This window comes from Anolis carolinensis, chromosome 4 (genome assembly GCF_035594765.1).
Source record: "Anolis carolinensis isolate JA03-04 chromosome 4, rAnoCar3.1.pri, whole genome shotgun sequence".
In the NCBI taxonomy this organism is placed as follows: Eukaryota; Metazoa; Chordata; class Lepidosauria; order Squamata; family Dactyloidae; genus Anolis; species Anolis carolinensis.
Window position 1 is genome coordinate 154,273,644 of NC_085844.1, and position 15,726 is coordinate 154,289,369.

Genomic DNA, 15,726 nt, shown 5'->3' on the forward strand with positions numbered 1-15,726 from the left:
AGAAGCATCATCATGTTGTGAACTTATTCCTTCAAGAAAGAGGAACCCCACCTAGCAGAAAATGTACACAATTCTACTAAGCCAAAAAACTATATGGGAAATAGAATTTCATTTTATCTGAACTGAGCTTCAATATCTTTGCCCATATCTGTAAGTGATTTAGGACTTCCCTCACTGTATCTGAAACTTAGGCATATGCCACTAATTCTCTCTGTGGCCATGTTTCCATTTCTTGCTCTACTGAAATTAATCCCTACTGGTTTCCTTTACATCAAAGAGTTCATTATGAATTGTGACAATAAAAATTAGACTGTTTTGGTATGGAAGGATTTAAGTAGTTAATATTCCATATCTGTTATTGACAGCCCTTTAACAAGAATTAACCTCCATCACTCCAAAACACACTGACAGGTATTAGTTCAATGGCAATAATCTAAACCTTAAAGAAACCAAGCACACTAAAGAACAAGAATATTATCTTTGCAATGGCATTTACTTTAGCATCATTTGGATATCTACGGAATTTATTTCTTCTAATACCCTGGCTTCCTTCAAAAAGCTGCTTAAAACCTGGCTCTTCCGCTGCGCCTTTGGATAACCGAGCCCATAGCTATAGTAGTCGCACAGGCCACCTCTTTGACTTGAAACACTGCACTTTATTCCTCTACCCCAAAGCATCTTAGAATATCACATTGCATTTTAGTTCTAGTGGTCCCTCCAGGCCATCCTCTATGTGATTGTTTTAGTCAATTGTTATGTTTTGTTTTCGTTTCTAATTCTTATAGCGTTTTATAGTGTTTTCAGTGTTTTATTGTACAATGTTTTATGCTGATTTTATATTGGAAACCGCCCTGAGTCCCTTTTGGGAGAGAGGGCGGTATACAAATAAACTTTTACTTACTTACTTACTTACTTACTTACTAAAATTGTTTCAGCTATCACTGGGGAAAAGGTATCCCTTAGTGCCATTTTGACCTAATTGGTTGGCCTTCCCATCCCCCTTAAGTCTGGTTTTCTTTCAGCATCTAATTAAATTTGTATTTGACTTAAGCGTTTGACTTTGCAATTCCAGTTGAACAAGATACATCTGAAAGTTTATCAGGTCACATAAATCATTTTTGAATTTTGGAATACAATTCATGAGACAAATTGAAACAATGGTCATAAACGTTAAAAGCTCCATAGAATGTGTAATTACTTGAATGCATGCGTGGTTTATTTTAGTTTCAGTGCTGAATATCAATTTTAGATATAAATATTTCTAACTGATAACCTGGCCATGAAGGTTGGGATTTGCCCCAAAATAATAGAGATGTGATTATTTGCATCTTTAAATGTGTTAACCACTATGGCAATTTTAAAAAATGAACTAATTTGGTGCTAGTTTGAAATATAAAAGCAAAGCAAGGAATAAAGACCATTCAACCATAGGTAATAGTAGTATAAGTCCACAAATTGTGAGAATCAACTATATACAGCCCATTTCGAAGATGTGAATTTTTACTAACTCGTTGTATTCTCCACCAATACTATAAATGGTACTTTGGCCAGCTAACACTAAAATAAAAGATGCTATACAATTGGAATGAAAACATAAAGACAATCCTATCAAGAATAGATCAAAAGAAGTTAATAGCACCCACTGCCTAAAATATTTTGGGTTAATTCCTCCTGGTTTGATAAAGTACTGAACATCATGTTAGAGAACTCTAAGTTTCTACTGAAGTGTTTAGTGGGAGATGCTTCCTCAATTCAGATGTTTCCCTCAGCAAAATATTTACTCTTCTTGGTGCTCAAGGGCAGTATGAATAAAATGAAGCACTTTGTAGATGCACAGCTACTCTTGTGTGTTGTAATGATGACTTTTCAGAAAAGGATCCTAGACATGGCCATACAGCAGCCATACAGACATGGCCATACAGAAAACTCACAGCAGCCCAATGATTCTGGCCATGAAAGCCTTCAACAACATATAGACACCTTCCTCAATGTCCGAAAGAGTACACATGTGGATGTAACTCCCAATTATATCACTTAAAGACACTTAACTTAACTGCTCTCAGAAGTTAAGCAAGGTCAGCAGTGACTAGTACTTGGATGATGGATTGCCAATGAATGTCAGATGTTGTAGGATATACAGAGGACAGAACTGGCAAAACCATCTCTGAGTATTGCTTGCCTAAGAAAACCCAATGAAATCAAGGGATTCCCATAAGTTGGCAGGTGATTTGAAGGCACATATCCATATGTCACCAACAGGGTGCTGGCCTTTATCTCCTAAAATAGCAACATAAGCAAGTGGTACGGCCTGATTTCCTTCCCATTATTCAGAGCACATGCCTTATGTCTAATTTGAAATAAGCCTTACTACATTCAAAGGGATCTACTCCCTGTTAAGTGTGTGCATGTTTTCTCCTTAGGGGGTTCTTCACACATTATGATTTAGACATAAACCTAAAAATACATGGCAGAAAAATGATTGCAAACAGGTTTATTATATAGGTGAACTAACCTGGGACTATTTCATACAATTTACACCAGGAGCTACTAACTCTTACAATATACTATTCTTATTTATTCCAAATCTCTTGCTTCCTTCCCTTTGATGGCCCTATATTATTATGTACTCACATCATAAACCTTGCATTTGCAATTTGACTATGTTGGATCTGAGTGTTCACAATGTATACTTTACACAATAATAATACTTACAGATCTTTCATCTTTTCTTCCCTGTATTAATTGCCTAAACCACAATGATTTATAGCCACTCTGAACATGATTATTAATTTTCCTGATGATTATACCTGTGGGCGGCAACACATCTACTCCTGCTAGAACTGGCTTTGAAATGCTGCAAAATTCTAAAATGTCCATAAGGTAATAACAACTAATTTTTACCTTAATCAACTTACACTTAAAAAAGAATTTAATATAGGACACTTGTGCCTTGTGGGGAAACTTGTTTGAAATGTACTGTACATTCTTGAGTTATTTATGAGAATAATTATATATTTGTTGCTCAAGTTTGTACTGGGAAATCAGACTCTGAAATTAGGCTGGGGTATATTTTAAATAAAAAAACTATGAAGCTAAAAGAGTTCTGCATTCTGAAGAATTTTGGCATCAAGGGAGGAGGCAGTGATAGAGAAGGTTTAGGTGTTGTTGTATCTGTGCCCACTTGAGCTGCCTGCAACATGGAAAGATATGAAATGACATCATCATGTTTTATCAATATGTGAAATAGGATTAAAGCACAAAGTCCCTCAGCCAACACCATGAAAGCATGTGTTTATTGGATGAAGAATCACCCTTGTAAGTGTTAGCAGCCTACACACATATTACAAAGACCAACTGTAGGGAATTAGGGGGCAATATTAGCACCCCAAATGTACTTTAGAGGATTGCACCCTCTAACAGCACCCATTGTTCCTAAATGTTTTCATTTGGGAAGATAATTTCACCTGATTTTGGGCCCTCCATGGAAGTGACCTTTCCCCCCTCGCATAATGGAATTTGACTTCCATGTCACTTTCTCTTGAGACAGCTAAAGATAAAACCAACCAGGAGAAGTACAGTCAAATCTATATACAGATGAATTAAGCAATGGAACTGAATAGCCTTTGGGGTCCCTTCCAACAGAAAAAGCAATTAAGATCAGATTGAGAAGTGGGGGGGGGGGGAGACAGAACCTACCCAGATTGAAAGACCTTCTTACCACAATGCAACTTAACTGCCAAAGGTTTGTCTGCATAAGAAGGTCATTGTCTGCTGCCCCCCCCCCCAGCCTAGCTTCCCTTGAAAGAGAGTACCCCAGCCTAATAGTGACTATTGAGAAAACCTATCTCTCTCTCATGTCTCTCCACCTAATATGCCTTATGGAGTGTGGAGGGATTCGGATAAGGCATGTTGAAAGGTCTGGTCCAGAAATTCACAAGGAAGAAGTCCTTCAAACAGTCTGGTCCCAAGTCATAACTTTGTAGGTCACTGTTAGTGCTTTCAATTGTGTCCACAAACAGACCTGTAGCTAGTGACACTTTTGTAACAAAGGAGCTTAATCAGCTCCAGTCAATGGTCTGGATTTCAGCCCATGCCTTGTTTGTCTATACATTCACTATAGTAAAAGAGCCTCTCCTTGCAATAGAATTAGGTATGCACTGATTTCATTCACATGCAGACCAGGTTTTGTAAAGATATTCTGTCTCTGACAGGACAGAATCACACACTTTAATCCAGCCACTGTGTACTAAATACTACCCAATACACTACAAGAATGTAATCATTTTGCAATGCAAGGATTATAAAAAAATTGTTAGGGGAGGAAAAGTGTGGGCCTCCATATGTTCTTTTTTTTTTACTTGAAGAGTTTAATTAAGATTTAAATACAAAAAAGTTATTGTGAAGCTATCAGTAAATTGCCTTTTATCTAATTTCTGCATGCTTCTAGCCAAAATGAAACACCCCTTTTCTCTTCTAGAATGTAAAAGAGATAGAAATTATTGAAATGTTGTACTGACTGAACTGTTCCAAATTATTGCCAGTACTTTAGTGGTTAAACCGAAGATATTAACATTATCTTTCAGGATGGGATGTGATATCGGCATAGGAACCTTGCACCACTTTCGGCCCTTATTGTAGATGGGTTTCATAGATTTGATAGAATATCGGGTAAGATACCTGTTGAGAGGTATCTTCTTGGTTTTTTTGGAACAAAACCTTCTGGAAATTTAGGCCTATGATTTGGCAGCAAACCTGCTTGATGAGCCATTTGGACACATATTGCAATCTTCTTATGCTCTACTGTACATAGGCCCATGAGGCAGCATCCCTCCATCAGAGTGTATGAACTGACTAAGCAGCAAGACGTCTTCAAAATTGTATTTGTGCTTCAGATTCCAGCGGCAGATAAGACATTGCCCAGAGGGATTTGGAGGAGTTGGAGCTTCTACAACCCCCAGAATCTTGCCTTCAATAACAGTTGTGTTTCCTTCTGTCCTTTCTACAACCTGCCGGAGCCCCGGAGACAAAACCCTGGCCCAGCCGCCCCAAAGCAACCCAGAGAACAGGCCTCGGCAGCTGGAAAGCAGCACCACGGCAGCCACAATCCTCCATATGTTCTTGAACTAGAGCTTTCTTCATTCCTCTCAACTGGCTATATTGCTTATTAAGGCAATGAAAGAACTTCTGGAAAGTGACATGATTCCCACCTATGTCTTATAGCATCCATTTCTTCTCTGTAGTTTATATTTTAAAAATATGGCCACTACAGCCAGAGGCGGTTCTACCACCAGGCAAACTAGGCATTTGCCTGTGGCGCCATGTTGTTGGGGGCGCCATCGAGGCAACTCCTGTCTCCTGCGGCAGAAAGGAGCCTAGGAAGACAATATGGTTTTTGGGAAGCCTGTAAAGTAAGTATTGATTATCTTACCTAACTTGGGTGAATTAATTTAATGCATACTGCTGCTGCTGCTGCTCGGTCGTTCAGTCGTCTCCGACTCTTCGTGACCTCATGGACCAGTCCATGCCAGAGCTCCCTGTCGACCGTCACTGCCCCCAGTTCCTTCAAGGATACCATCCATCCATCTTGCCCTTGGTCGGCCTCTCTTCCTTTTTCCTTCCATTTTCCCCAGCATCGTGATCTTTTCCAAGCTTTCCTGTCTTCTCATGATGTGGCCAAAATACTTCAACTTTGCCTCTAATATTCTTCCCTCCAGTCAGCAGCCGGGCATTATTTCCTGGAGGATGGACTGGTTGGATCTTCTTGCGGTCCAAGGCACTCTCAGGATTTTCCTCCAGCACCAGAGTTCAAAAGCGTCTATCTTCCTTCACTCAGCCTTCCTTATGGTCCAGCTCTCGCAACCATAGGTTACTATGGGGAATACCATTGCTTTGACTATGCATACACACTTATTTAATTGAATGTTCATTTTCTACTGTTACCTTTTAATTTATGGAGCTTGTTTTAATTCATAGGTGAGCCACTTTTGGCCCCATTTATGAGAAAGGAGGGAAATTGTTAAATAAGTCCTAGTACCTTCATTTATAAGTAGATTTTCCCGAGGATTAAAGTTTTAACACCTGTATGCAACTATTTAGTTTAGCAGAGATATAGAATCTACACTTTCTAATGGATATGCAAGGCAGAGATGGCAGTAATGAATGTCCAGCACTTCTGGAAAATGTCAGTTTGAGAAAATCTGACATACATTATCAGAAATAGTTGTACTGATTCAGACTACTGGGTCATCCAACTCAGCCTCCTCCTCTGTAGGAAGTCTAGGAAGCAAGGCAAGTGGGGCTTCCTCTCTGGGGGCATCTTTGGTTGGGGGGTGTTAGTTGGCCCTAATTGCTTCCTGTCTGGATTTCCCATTTTCAGAGTGTTGTTTATTTAGGCTTTTCCTTAATCCCTCCTTATTATCCAACTTTTTTGCTTATCCAACACTTTTATTTTTCAGTGATTGGGTTTTTTGTGGGGGGGGGGATTTCTGTTCGCCTACACTTGAAAATTACCTTGGACCGGCTCTGACTACAGCACCTGTATGCTTTACTGAGTTGTCTGGGATATAGCTGCATTCAGATTATACATGTTTCTCAGTCATATTCCATGGTAACACCCATGATCACTGCTAAGACCAGGTTTTAGACAATAGTTCATAATATTTATAGCAGGCTTCATAGAGATTTGCAGATCCTGGATTATAATGTGAAAATCATTGGTCTAAACACCATGATATTCAGAAATTGTAACATGCAAGAGGACCTCACAATATTAAATACCTGATATTGCATGCTTTAGGGGGATATTTCCTCACAAATAATGATGAAAAATATTAATTATTTATAGGTGATTTGCATAACTGCATAATGCATCTCTCTATAAATAACAGATTATTTGCATAACGGCATAATGCCACTAATCATGGAAAACAGCACAAAATAATTTGATATTTCCAGCATTTAATAACACTGTTTCATACATGATCTTCCTGTTTGTTTTCTGGCTATGCCATTTTGCATGGAATTGTGACATGATGAGTGCATCGCCTACCCTCTTCAAAAAGGCAAAGGACGATAGCTCATTGGCAGAACACATGCTTTTATATGCAACAGGTTCCAGGTTCAGTCCTGTAATCCCCAGATGGAGTTAGGAAAGATCTCTGGCTGAAATCATGTGCCCGGTTAGTGTGGGAATTCTTTTTTATCAAAACACATAAAGGTTACTTTTTTGGACTACAAATCAGAATTACACAGCCAACATGTACTGTATTATACTGTACTGTCTATGGGTTTCTAGAAACAGTGGTCCCAAAAGTGGCGTTTCTAAGTTCTAATTCTGTTACATGGACCAGATGAACTAGATGCAAGACCATTTCATCTTTTACCAAGAGTCAAAAGCATCACATTATGTTTATTCAAACTCTGGGATTTCTACCATAGTGAAATTTGCACTGGAATAAATATATGTTTTTCTTTAGTTAATTGTGCATTTTAAAATCCATTCAGAGTGCCATAATAACCATGCTTGATGATCCATGAATTCACACAAACTTTCTCATTGGCCCAATCATAGAATTGAGTTTGGCTCATAGACACAACCTTATTGCTATGTATTCTTAGAATTTCAGGCACGTGACAGCATATTTAATGGTTGTTTGTTTGTTTGATGTCTATCTCACTTCTTGCCTTGCATATTAATTATATCTAATTAAAAATGTACAGCTTTAAAATGTGTAGCAACACATTTTAAAATGTCCCTTCAAGTCATTTCCAGCCTAGGGCGAATCCATTATGGGGATTTCTAGGGCTGAGAGTATGTTTCCTTGACCAAATGGGAATCAGACCCTGATTTCCATGCCCCTTCCACACAGCTGTATAAAATCTACATTGAACTGGATTATATGGCAGTGTGGACTCAGATAATCCAGTTCAGAGCAGATATTGTAGATTATCTGCTTTGATATTCTGGGTTATATGGCTGTGTGAATGGGCCCCCAGAATGAGTCCAGTGCTCAAGCCACTACACCACACTGGATCTCAAAAGTGATATGCAAAAATTAAAAAGCAATTAAAGAAATGCTGCTCATAGTTCATTAGAATAATCGTACCTGGCCATTGAGAATATCACTGTTTGTATATGTGAATTAAAGTAACTTGCACATAGAACACAATTCAAACAATTGAACACAATTCAAAACCCACTATACCATGCACAAGAGAACACATATTAAAAAAATAAGAAGTAGGAAAACCTACCAAATGAGAACAATTAAAAACTGAAATCAAAAATGTTATTCATAAGTAGCAAGAATTCAGCTGCATAATAATGTCATAACGTGAGGAATCACCAAGCAGACTAAGGCCCCTTCTACACTGCCACAGAATCCAGATTATAAAAGCAGATAATCCACATTATCTGTTTTAAACTGGATTATCTGAGTCTACACTGCTATATAATCCAGTTCAAAGCAGGTAATCTGGATTTTATATGGCAGTATAGAAGGGGCCTGAGATTTGAATCATATTGTCAGGCCCAACTAAGTAACTCGGAAAATCAACACTTATGTAGTTTCTGTTGATTAAATGGGCATTGTCTAGTTGCTGTTAAAATTGTTGTTATTCATTTATATCCTGCCTTTCTCCCAATAATGGGTTCCAAGGTGGCTAATATTTTAAAACAATGCAAATTTTCAAAAATGACATAAAAATCTTTGATATAATATAAACATAAAAGTTAATTTAAAAGCAATTAAATTTTTATAAAGCTAAAACATTGAACATTTAAAAGATTACAATACATCAAAAGATTGTATAAACCATAAAACTGTTAGCATTGATGGTAACAAGTGGGTTTAGGTCTTTCTTAAGACTTAGTTAGATTGCAACTCTCAGAATTCCTCATTAATACTGTCTATGGGCCCATCCAGAGAGCCCTTTAGAAGCAGGAGCTCTCGCTTCTTTAAGAAGGGTTTCCAGATGATGCCTCAGGTAAATGTGAATAGTTTTCACACAAAGGAGGAAAACTTTAAAAATAAAAGAACTCACCAGGCCTCAATTTTTTTTTTTCGGTGGCCCTCTTCTGCATTTCGGTGGCCCTCTTCTGCACTTCTGCATTTTTTAAATGCAATAGATCTGGAACCACCCTATGCCAGTTAGTGCTGCTTAGGAGTTGAAGGCTATAAGTATCTGAAAGCCACATGGTTTTCATCTGCAAATTAGATCGGGGTCCATGCACATAGGAAGCAAAAATAATAAATGAAAATGAAATAAAACTGAAATCTAAAACGATTGGAAGGATTTACTAGAAAAATATCTTTAAAGAAGTAGTAGCAATAATGTACACACAAAGAAAAACTAAATGTAAAGAAAAAACTGAAATAAATGGAACAGGAATTTAATTTAAAATAAAGTACTTTTCTACTTATTCATAATTCTTGATGATAAAGATGGGGGTTAATGAAGGTGCATATAAGAAATGGAAAAGTAAAAGAATATGAAACAACAAATGATAAAAAGATTGCACACGGCAGGCTGATAGCTAGGATATAAATTGGTTTTAAGCAAAGGATAAAGAAAATATTCTAATTGAATTAGTACCTGGAAAAGTGAAAAAATTAAATATTAAAGTCAATTAAAGCAAGCAACATCCACACTAGATGCCCCATACAAACATACACACATTGAACATAGCTACAAGGAATAATGAAGATCCAGAATCAGGAGACAGAATGCCACTGGCAGAGCACAGCGTCCAGAAAGCATCTGGTCAAAAGTAGCCTAAACTTAAAAGGTGGACCCACCAATCACTCACCTGCATTCTCATCTAGCACCCAACATTTTTAGGAAATAAAATTATAACAGGCGGTTTTCTATATATGCTGGCATGAAGCTAAAAGACAACAGAAGCTACACCTGTGATCGTACTTCTAGGTACTTTAGAGAGAAGTCTGCTTCATGCCAGGCATCATCAGAGTTCATCCTTAGCATTCCAGCTTTACTTGAGATTTGATCCATCTGATTCACATCTCTAATCATGACTTTTAAAATCTGCCAGTAGATTGGATTGAAAGAGGATATGCTACATAATTTAAATATATGAAGGGTTGTCATATAGAGTGAGCTTATTTACTTTTTTTCTCCTCCAGAGGGACTCGACCAATGGATTCATTGGTTGAGATGTTGACAAGCTGGAATGTGTCTAGAGGAGGGCGACTAAAATGATCAAGGGACTGAAGAACAAGCCCTGTGAGAAGCAGCTTAAAGAGCTGGGCATGTTTAGCCTGCACAAGAGAAGGCTGAGAGGAGACATGATGAGGGCCATGTATATATATTTGAGGGGAAGTCATAGCAAGGAGGTAGCAAGCTTGTTTTCTGCTGCCCTGGATACTAGGACGTGGAACAATGGTTTCAAACTACAGGAAAGGAGATTCCACCTGAACATTAGGAAGAACTTCCTAACTGTGAGAGCTGTTCAGCAGTGGAACTTTCTCCCCCGGACTGTGGTGGAGGCTCCTTCTTTGAAGGATTTTAAGCAGAGGATGGATGGCCATCTGCTGGGGTGCTTGGAATGCAATCTTCCTGCTTCTTGGCAGGGGGCTGGACTGGATGGCCCACGAGGTCTCTTCCAACTCTATGATTCTATGATTTTGTGATTCTATGAAATTACAACAAAATATATTTTGATTAAATGTATGGAAGACATGGAGAGACTATCTCAGAAGAAGGTCCTCTTTATTTTTTAAAAATAGTGTGGACCCCTTCTCTTGGTAGCTCTTTATTGGTGAGGATTATGGAGTTGCTTCGGTGGTGGTTCTGTAATTCCTGTGTTTTCCAATGAGTTGTGGCCTGAAAGGCAGCGATGGGAAGCCACCACTTGGGTTAACTTCTTCACCTCATGGATGGTTCCATGAATTGTCCTATAGATAAAAGGCAGAGAGACAGTGGAAACATCTTTAAAGATATAAGAAATAGGCAAAGGAGAATACAGTGAAAGTAGAATTTAAATGTCAAAAAGAGCAAAACATGAAGGGGGGAAGAAGGAGAGAAAAGCTGGAAAAGAAAGAACAGAACTTGAAGATGGAAAGGGAGTAGAAATGAATTATTATGTGAGAAAATGCATGTAAACAAAAAGTAAAGAAAATGGAGGCCAAGGGGCACTTGCAAAAAGAATAATGATCTCCCAATAACTGGGAGAAGAAGGATAAGTAGAGAAAGAAGTAAGGTCAGAAGCATATTAAAGATGAAAAATAGCATTATCCTTTGGGATATCCTCTTCTCCATTGCTCTTGTTTTTTTTTTAATCAGAAGTCACATTTCCTACATCATCCAAAATAAAAACAGAGAAAGTACTAGATGAAAAACACACCATAATAAAGTGTGTATGCATTCATGCACAGACACATACAAAACTCTGACATAAAGCCCAACTTCCCAACATTCATGAAAGGTTATCTCCTTAGACTATGCATATCTTTTGCTATCTAATGCAGGCTGGAAATTGTGTTTACATTTCTCATATATATATTTTTCAATCTGGTTATGTGGCAATACAGATTAATGGCTCCACTAAAGTTTGACCTTCCATTCATTTTGCTTTAAGCTTTCAGCTCGTGGGTGGTGCTTTGTAGTTAATGTAGCCAAAATCTTCTCTCCCTTTTTCCTGGGAGGGAGAAAAAAAGACACTGCAAATAGTCTTTTTTAGGCATTAATGTTTTAGATGTTTACTTTTTGTGAGTTCATCATGGAGATAATGGAAAGCGAAAATTTTGACTTGTAATTCAGGGATACATTATATTGAACCCATACTTATTTATGGGCTGAGATAAAAATGGTGAGAGATCTAGTGGTTATGGCCTGTGATGGCGGAAAAAATGGATATGTAACTGTGGATTACTAAAACATTAAAACAATAACCTGTTCTATGAGGTATGTAAATCCCAGGTGGAACAAAGCAATAAAACCTAATTTAAAGTAACACTGCTGCTCATGCCAAACCATAAATTGATTAGCCGGCAGCAAATATGACTGGACAATCAGCAGCCCACTCATATTAATGCACCGCCACTCCCATTATCAATCACCACTTACCATGATGGCTGGGGCTAATGGAAATTGAAGTCAACCACCCTTGCTCTAGAACTGAAAGTTTAGAACTTGTTTGTACTGGCAGTCTTGTTCTTTGAACCAAGGGCCCTTCCACACAGCCCTTTAACCCATGCCCAATTGGATTTAAGAAACCCAATTGGGTGTGGGTTAAGGTCCACACATCACCAGCGAACACCAGTGCTTTCCTGGGGGGGGGGGGGGGGGGAGACCAGATGCCCTGTCAGATCTTCTGGCAGAGCACTGGAACACCAACAAAAAAAAACCCAGAAAAGCCTTAAAAAGTAAAAATTACTTACCCAGACACTATTGCCCTGCTGCCAGGCCCTTCCTATACTCTAGGAGAGGGCCAGCAGCAGGGTAATATCGGTCAGGTATTTATTATTATTATTTTTTAGGGTTTTTAAGGGGGGTTGGGGAGGAGGTGGGGCTGTCAGGTTTTCCAGGCTCTAGGAGCCCGGAAATCCCAAGACAACTGTGTGGATTGGGCCCGGAAGTCGCATGACGTGATCACTGAGCCCAATCCATACAGCTGGAAAGAACCAGGCCTTTTAAAAGACCCTGGTCTTTCCAAGTGTCAAATTAATTCGGCACAAAGCAAGGTTTTCCTGCTTCGTGCCAAATGAATTCGCTTTTACCTGAGGCATTGTTTGGATGCCTCAGGTAAAAATGTGGGAAATCACATATTTTGCAAGTTGTGTGGATGCACCCCAAGATAATATAATATAATATAATATAATATAATATAATATAATATAATATAATATAATATAATATAATATAGCTTAGGTCCCTGAAGGTAACATAACATTTTTTTCCAAACTTGTTTTTTGTTCTTGTTTTTGACCACAACCTCTAGCCAGCATTTCTTCTTTCCATGAATTCCCCAGCCAGTATATCTTCCTTGCATCCAGACACCAATATTTGCCTCTGTTTACTCCATACTCTAGTTAAAAACCCTCAGTGCTACCTGAATCATGTTGCTTTGGCATATTTTGTGGTTAAGGGTATGTCAGGGTTGGATTGACTCTGCATTCAACCACTGTATAAAAGATCACTCAAGCAGAAAGAAAAACAGTTCCCCAATCTTCTCATAGGAATGGCTCATAAGAATTGAATTTTCATAGGGGGAAATTAAATTATGCTTTAAACATCATTTGTCTTATGGGAGCTGAGGATGTACATTTTTTCAGGGTGACAAACTGTTAATTTCACATATGTCGGGGTTTATGATTTTATTTTATGTTGTGTAATCTGTCTTTGTTAGGTTGTATGCCGCTTTGAGTCCCACTCTGGGAGAAAAGCAGGTTAGAAATAAATAAACAAATAATTATCTTCTTTGTAATCTGTCAGCAAAGAGTGTTGGTGGAATACCAAAAGATGGTAGCAAATATTCAAGAGCAAATTAAAATTAGAAGACTGTGTTATAAATACACACACGCTTAAAGAAAAATAAGATGAAATGTCCAAACACCATAAGTAAAGCCCAAAAAGTAATCTATAGTATAACAAGTTTTGTAAGTAGTACCCTCTCCCTCTTACCCATCCTCTTAAATGGCTGTTTGACAGAGAATAGACTGAGCTCTATAGAAGCCAGAGTATGAGCCTAATCTAGGGATTAGGTAGAGTTTAATTCCCAAGTTCTGAACTTTCCAGACCAATATGTCATCAGAGATGTTGGCAATTTATCTGATGGCAATGTTGAATAATAAAATGCTGTATAGAATTTTAGTAGCAAAGGCAATTGAAAGCATGGGCCAGATAAACAAACTGACAACCAATCATTGGAATAGAAAAGGCCCAAACTTACAGCTCTGAAGGCTGGCCCTAGTATAGGTCTGGATTTAGATAACATTTGTTCCAAATGCTGGCTGATGAGAGCAAATCCCTAGTCCAGTTGCTGAGAAATACATGAGATGGTAGGTCTGAGATGCTGTAGGATTCCTCTGTTGTTCTGGAGCACAGCTGGGAACCAATATGGCCCCTAAGACAAAGGGATTCTCCCTAGCCAATAATAATAATAATAATAATAATAATAATAATAATAATAATAATAATAATAATAATAACTTTATTCTTATATTCTGTCCCATCTCCCCAGGGGAACCCGGGGTAGCTTACATGGGGACCAAGCCCAGCAACAACAATAAAATATAACCATATTAAATATGGTATAAATTACATTGCAATTGCAGTAGTTTAACACATAAAACATAAAAACATCATAAAAACATAGATCAACAACTGATACCTAATAGCGAGGTGCAATGAGTGTGTTCAGTGCTGAAAGCAGGGCATAATAGAGTGTGTGCAATATACTTGCCTTTCTGCTAGCATGGGAGTAATGGGGGTCTTCTTTTATGTCCTGGACGTGGACTTCAGTGAAAAATTGGCACTGGCTTTCTCAGGTATCCACCCAGAACCTGGTTGTACCTGATTATCCACCTTTTTCACCCTTTCTGGAATCCTGTGCTAACCAACAAGGCCTTCTAAGAAAAAGATGGCTAATTTTGGAAAGAAACTAGCACCAAATAGAAGTCTCTCAATTTCAATCCATAACGTTTCATCCCAGTAAATCAGGAAATGCTATTAAACCTATCTTTTCCCTTTTGTATATGAGCGGATAAAACATAATGAAATGTTTGCTCCTGTTCAATTCAATTTTTGGATTATAGTTTGTATATCATTGAAGATACGCAGCCTTCCTAGAAAAAAAATTGTGCTGTCCAACACCTTGGGCCTTCTCTCATTCCTCTTCCCTCATTTCCAAAACTGTTATTTCTCCACGTTTATCTTTTTGGGCACTAAATTTGCATTCTTTCATGCAGTACAAGGTCATCTCCTTCTACTCTGCCATAGTCTTTACTCAGAGCATTACACTGGCAAGTTGATGTTTTGTTTTGTTTTGTTGTTTGTTTGTTTTGTTTTGTTTTTAAAAGAAATCTTTTGACTTTTGGCCATATTAGTTTGAAAATGAATAGCAATATTGATCTACATCTTGACTTCAGATTAAAACAATAGTTTTGGTTGTGCAGTGAAAAGAGTTTAAAGACTAAAGTAAAAATGTAACTCACACAGGCTATTAAGTGATTGATCACACTGATACAAGTGCCTCGGAACATAAGTTTACAGTGACACATCTTATCTGAGCTGAAGAGTTTGCTTTGTGCATTATGTAGAAATGATTGATGTCATGTTTTTTTAAAGAAAGGGAGAAACAACTTCTATTGTCTCTTACACCTTCTCTATGTTGAAAGTGCAGTATATGGAATAATTTTCAACAGAAGTATAATCACTGTATAGATCAAAGTAAGTCTCTCTCCAACAGCTCCAGTCTCCCTCTGCTGTTAAATGCTATGCTGCTTTCATTTAGAAGCAAACAAACTATGTGTTTAACTCTGTTGCAGAAAAAACAGGCAAGATAATATAGTCTCCCGGGTTGTAGGACTGATGGGATACCTCCCCTTTTCTCAACTACACCATGTTCTTTTGTGTGCCACTGTTATCCCAGACATGGCTGTCTTGGGATGATGGGAGTTGTAGCGCATCGCATCTGGAGGGCACCATGTTGAAGAAAGCTGGTGCATCCAAAGACCGTAGTCAGTTTTGTAGCATTCTTCATTGTAG

At 38.1% G+C, this 15,726-nt stretch overlaps 1 protein-coding gene and 1 pseudogene across 2 annotated transcripts in view; one reads left to right on the forward strand and one right to left on the reverse strand.

The window, feature by feature from the left end:
* Positions 1 to 15,726, forward strand: part of LOC103278655 (uncharacterized) — a 356,515-nt gene that overhangs the window by 227,846 nt on the left and 112,943 nt on the right. The gene's annotated exons all lie outside the window — the stretch shown is intronic.
* Positions 4,378 to 15,726, reverse strand: part of LOC134298599 (large ribosomal subunit protein mL66-like) — a 29,712-nt pseudogene continuing 18,363 nt past the window's right edge.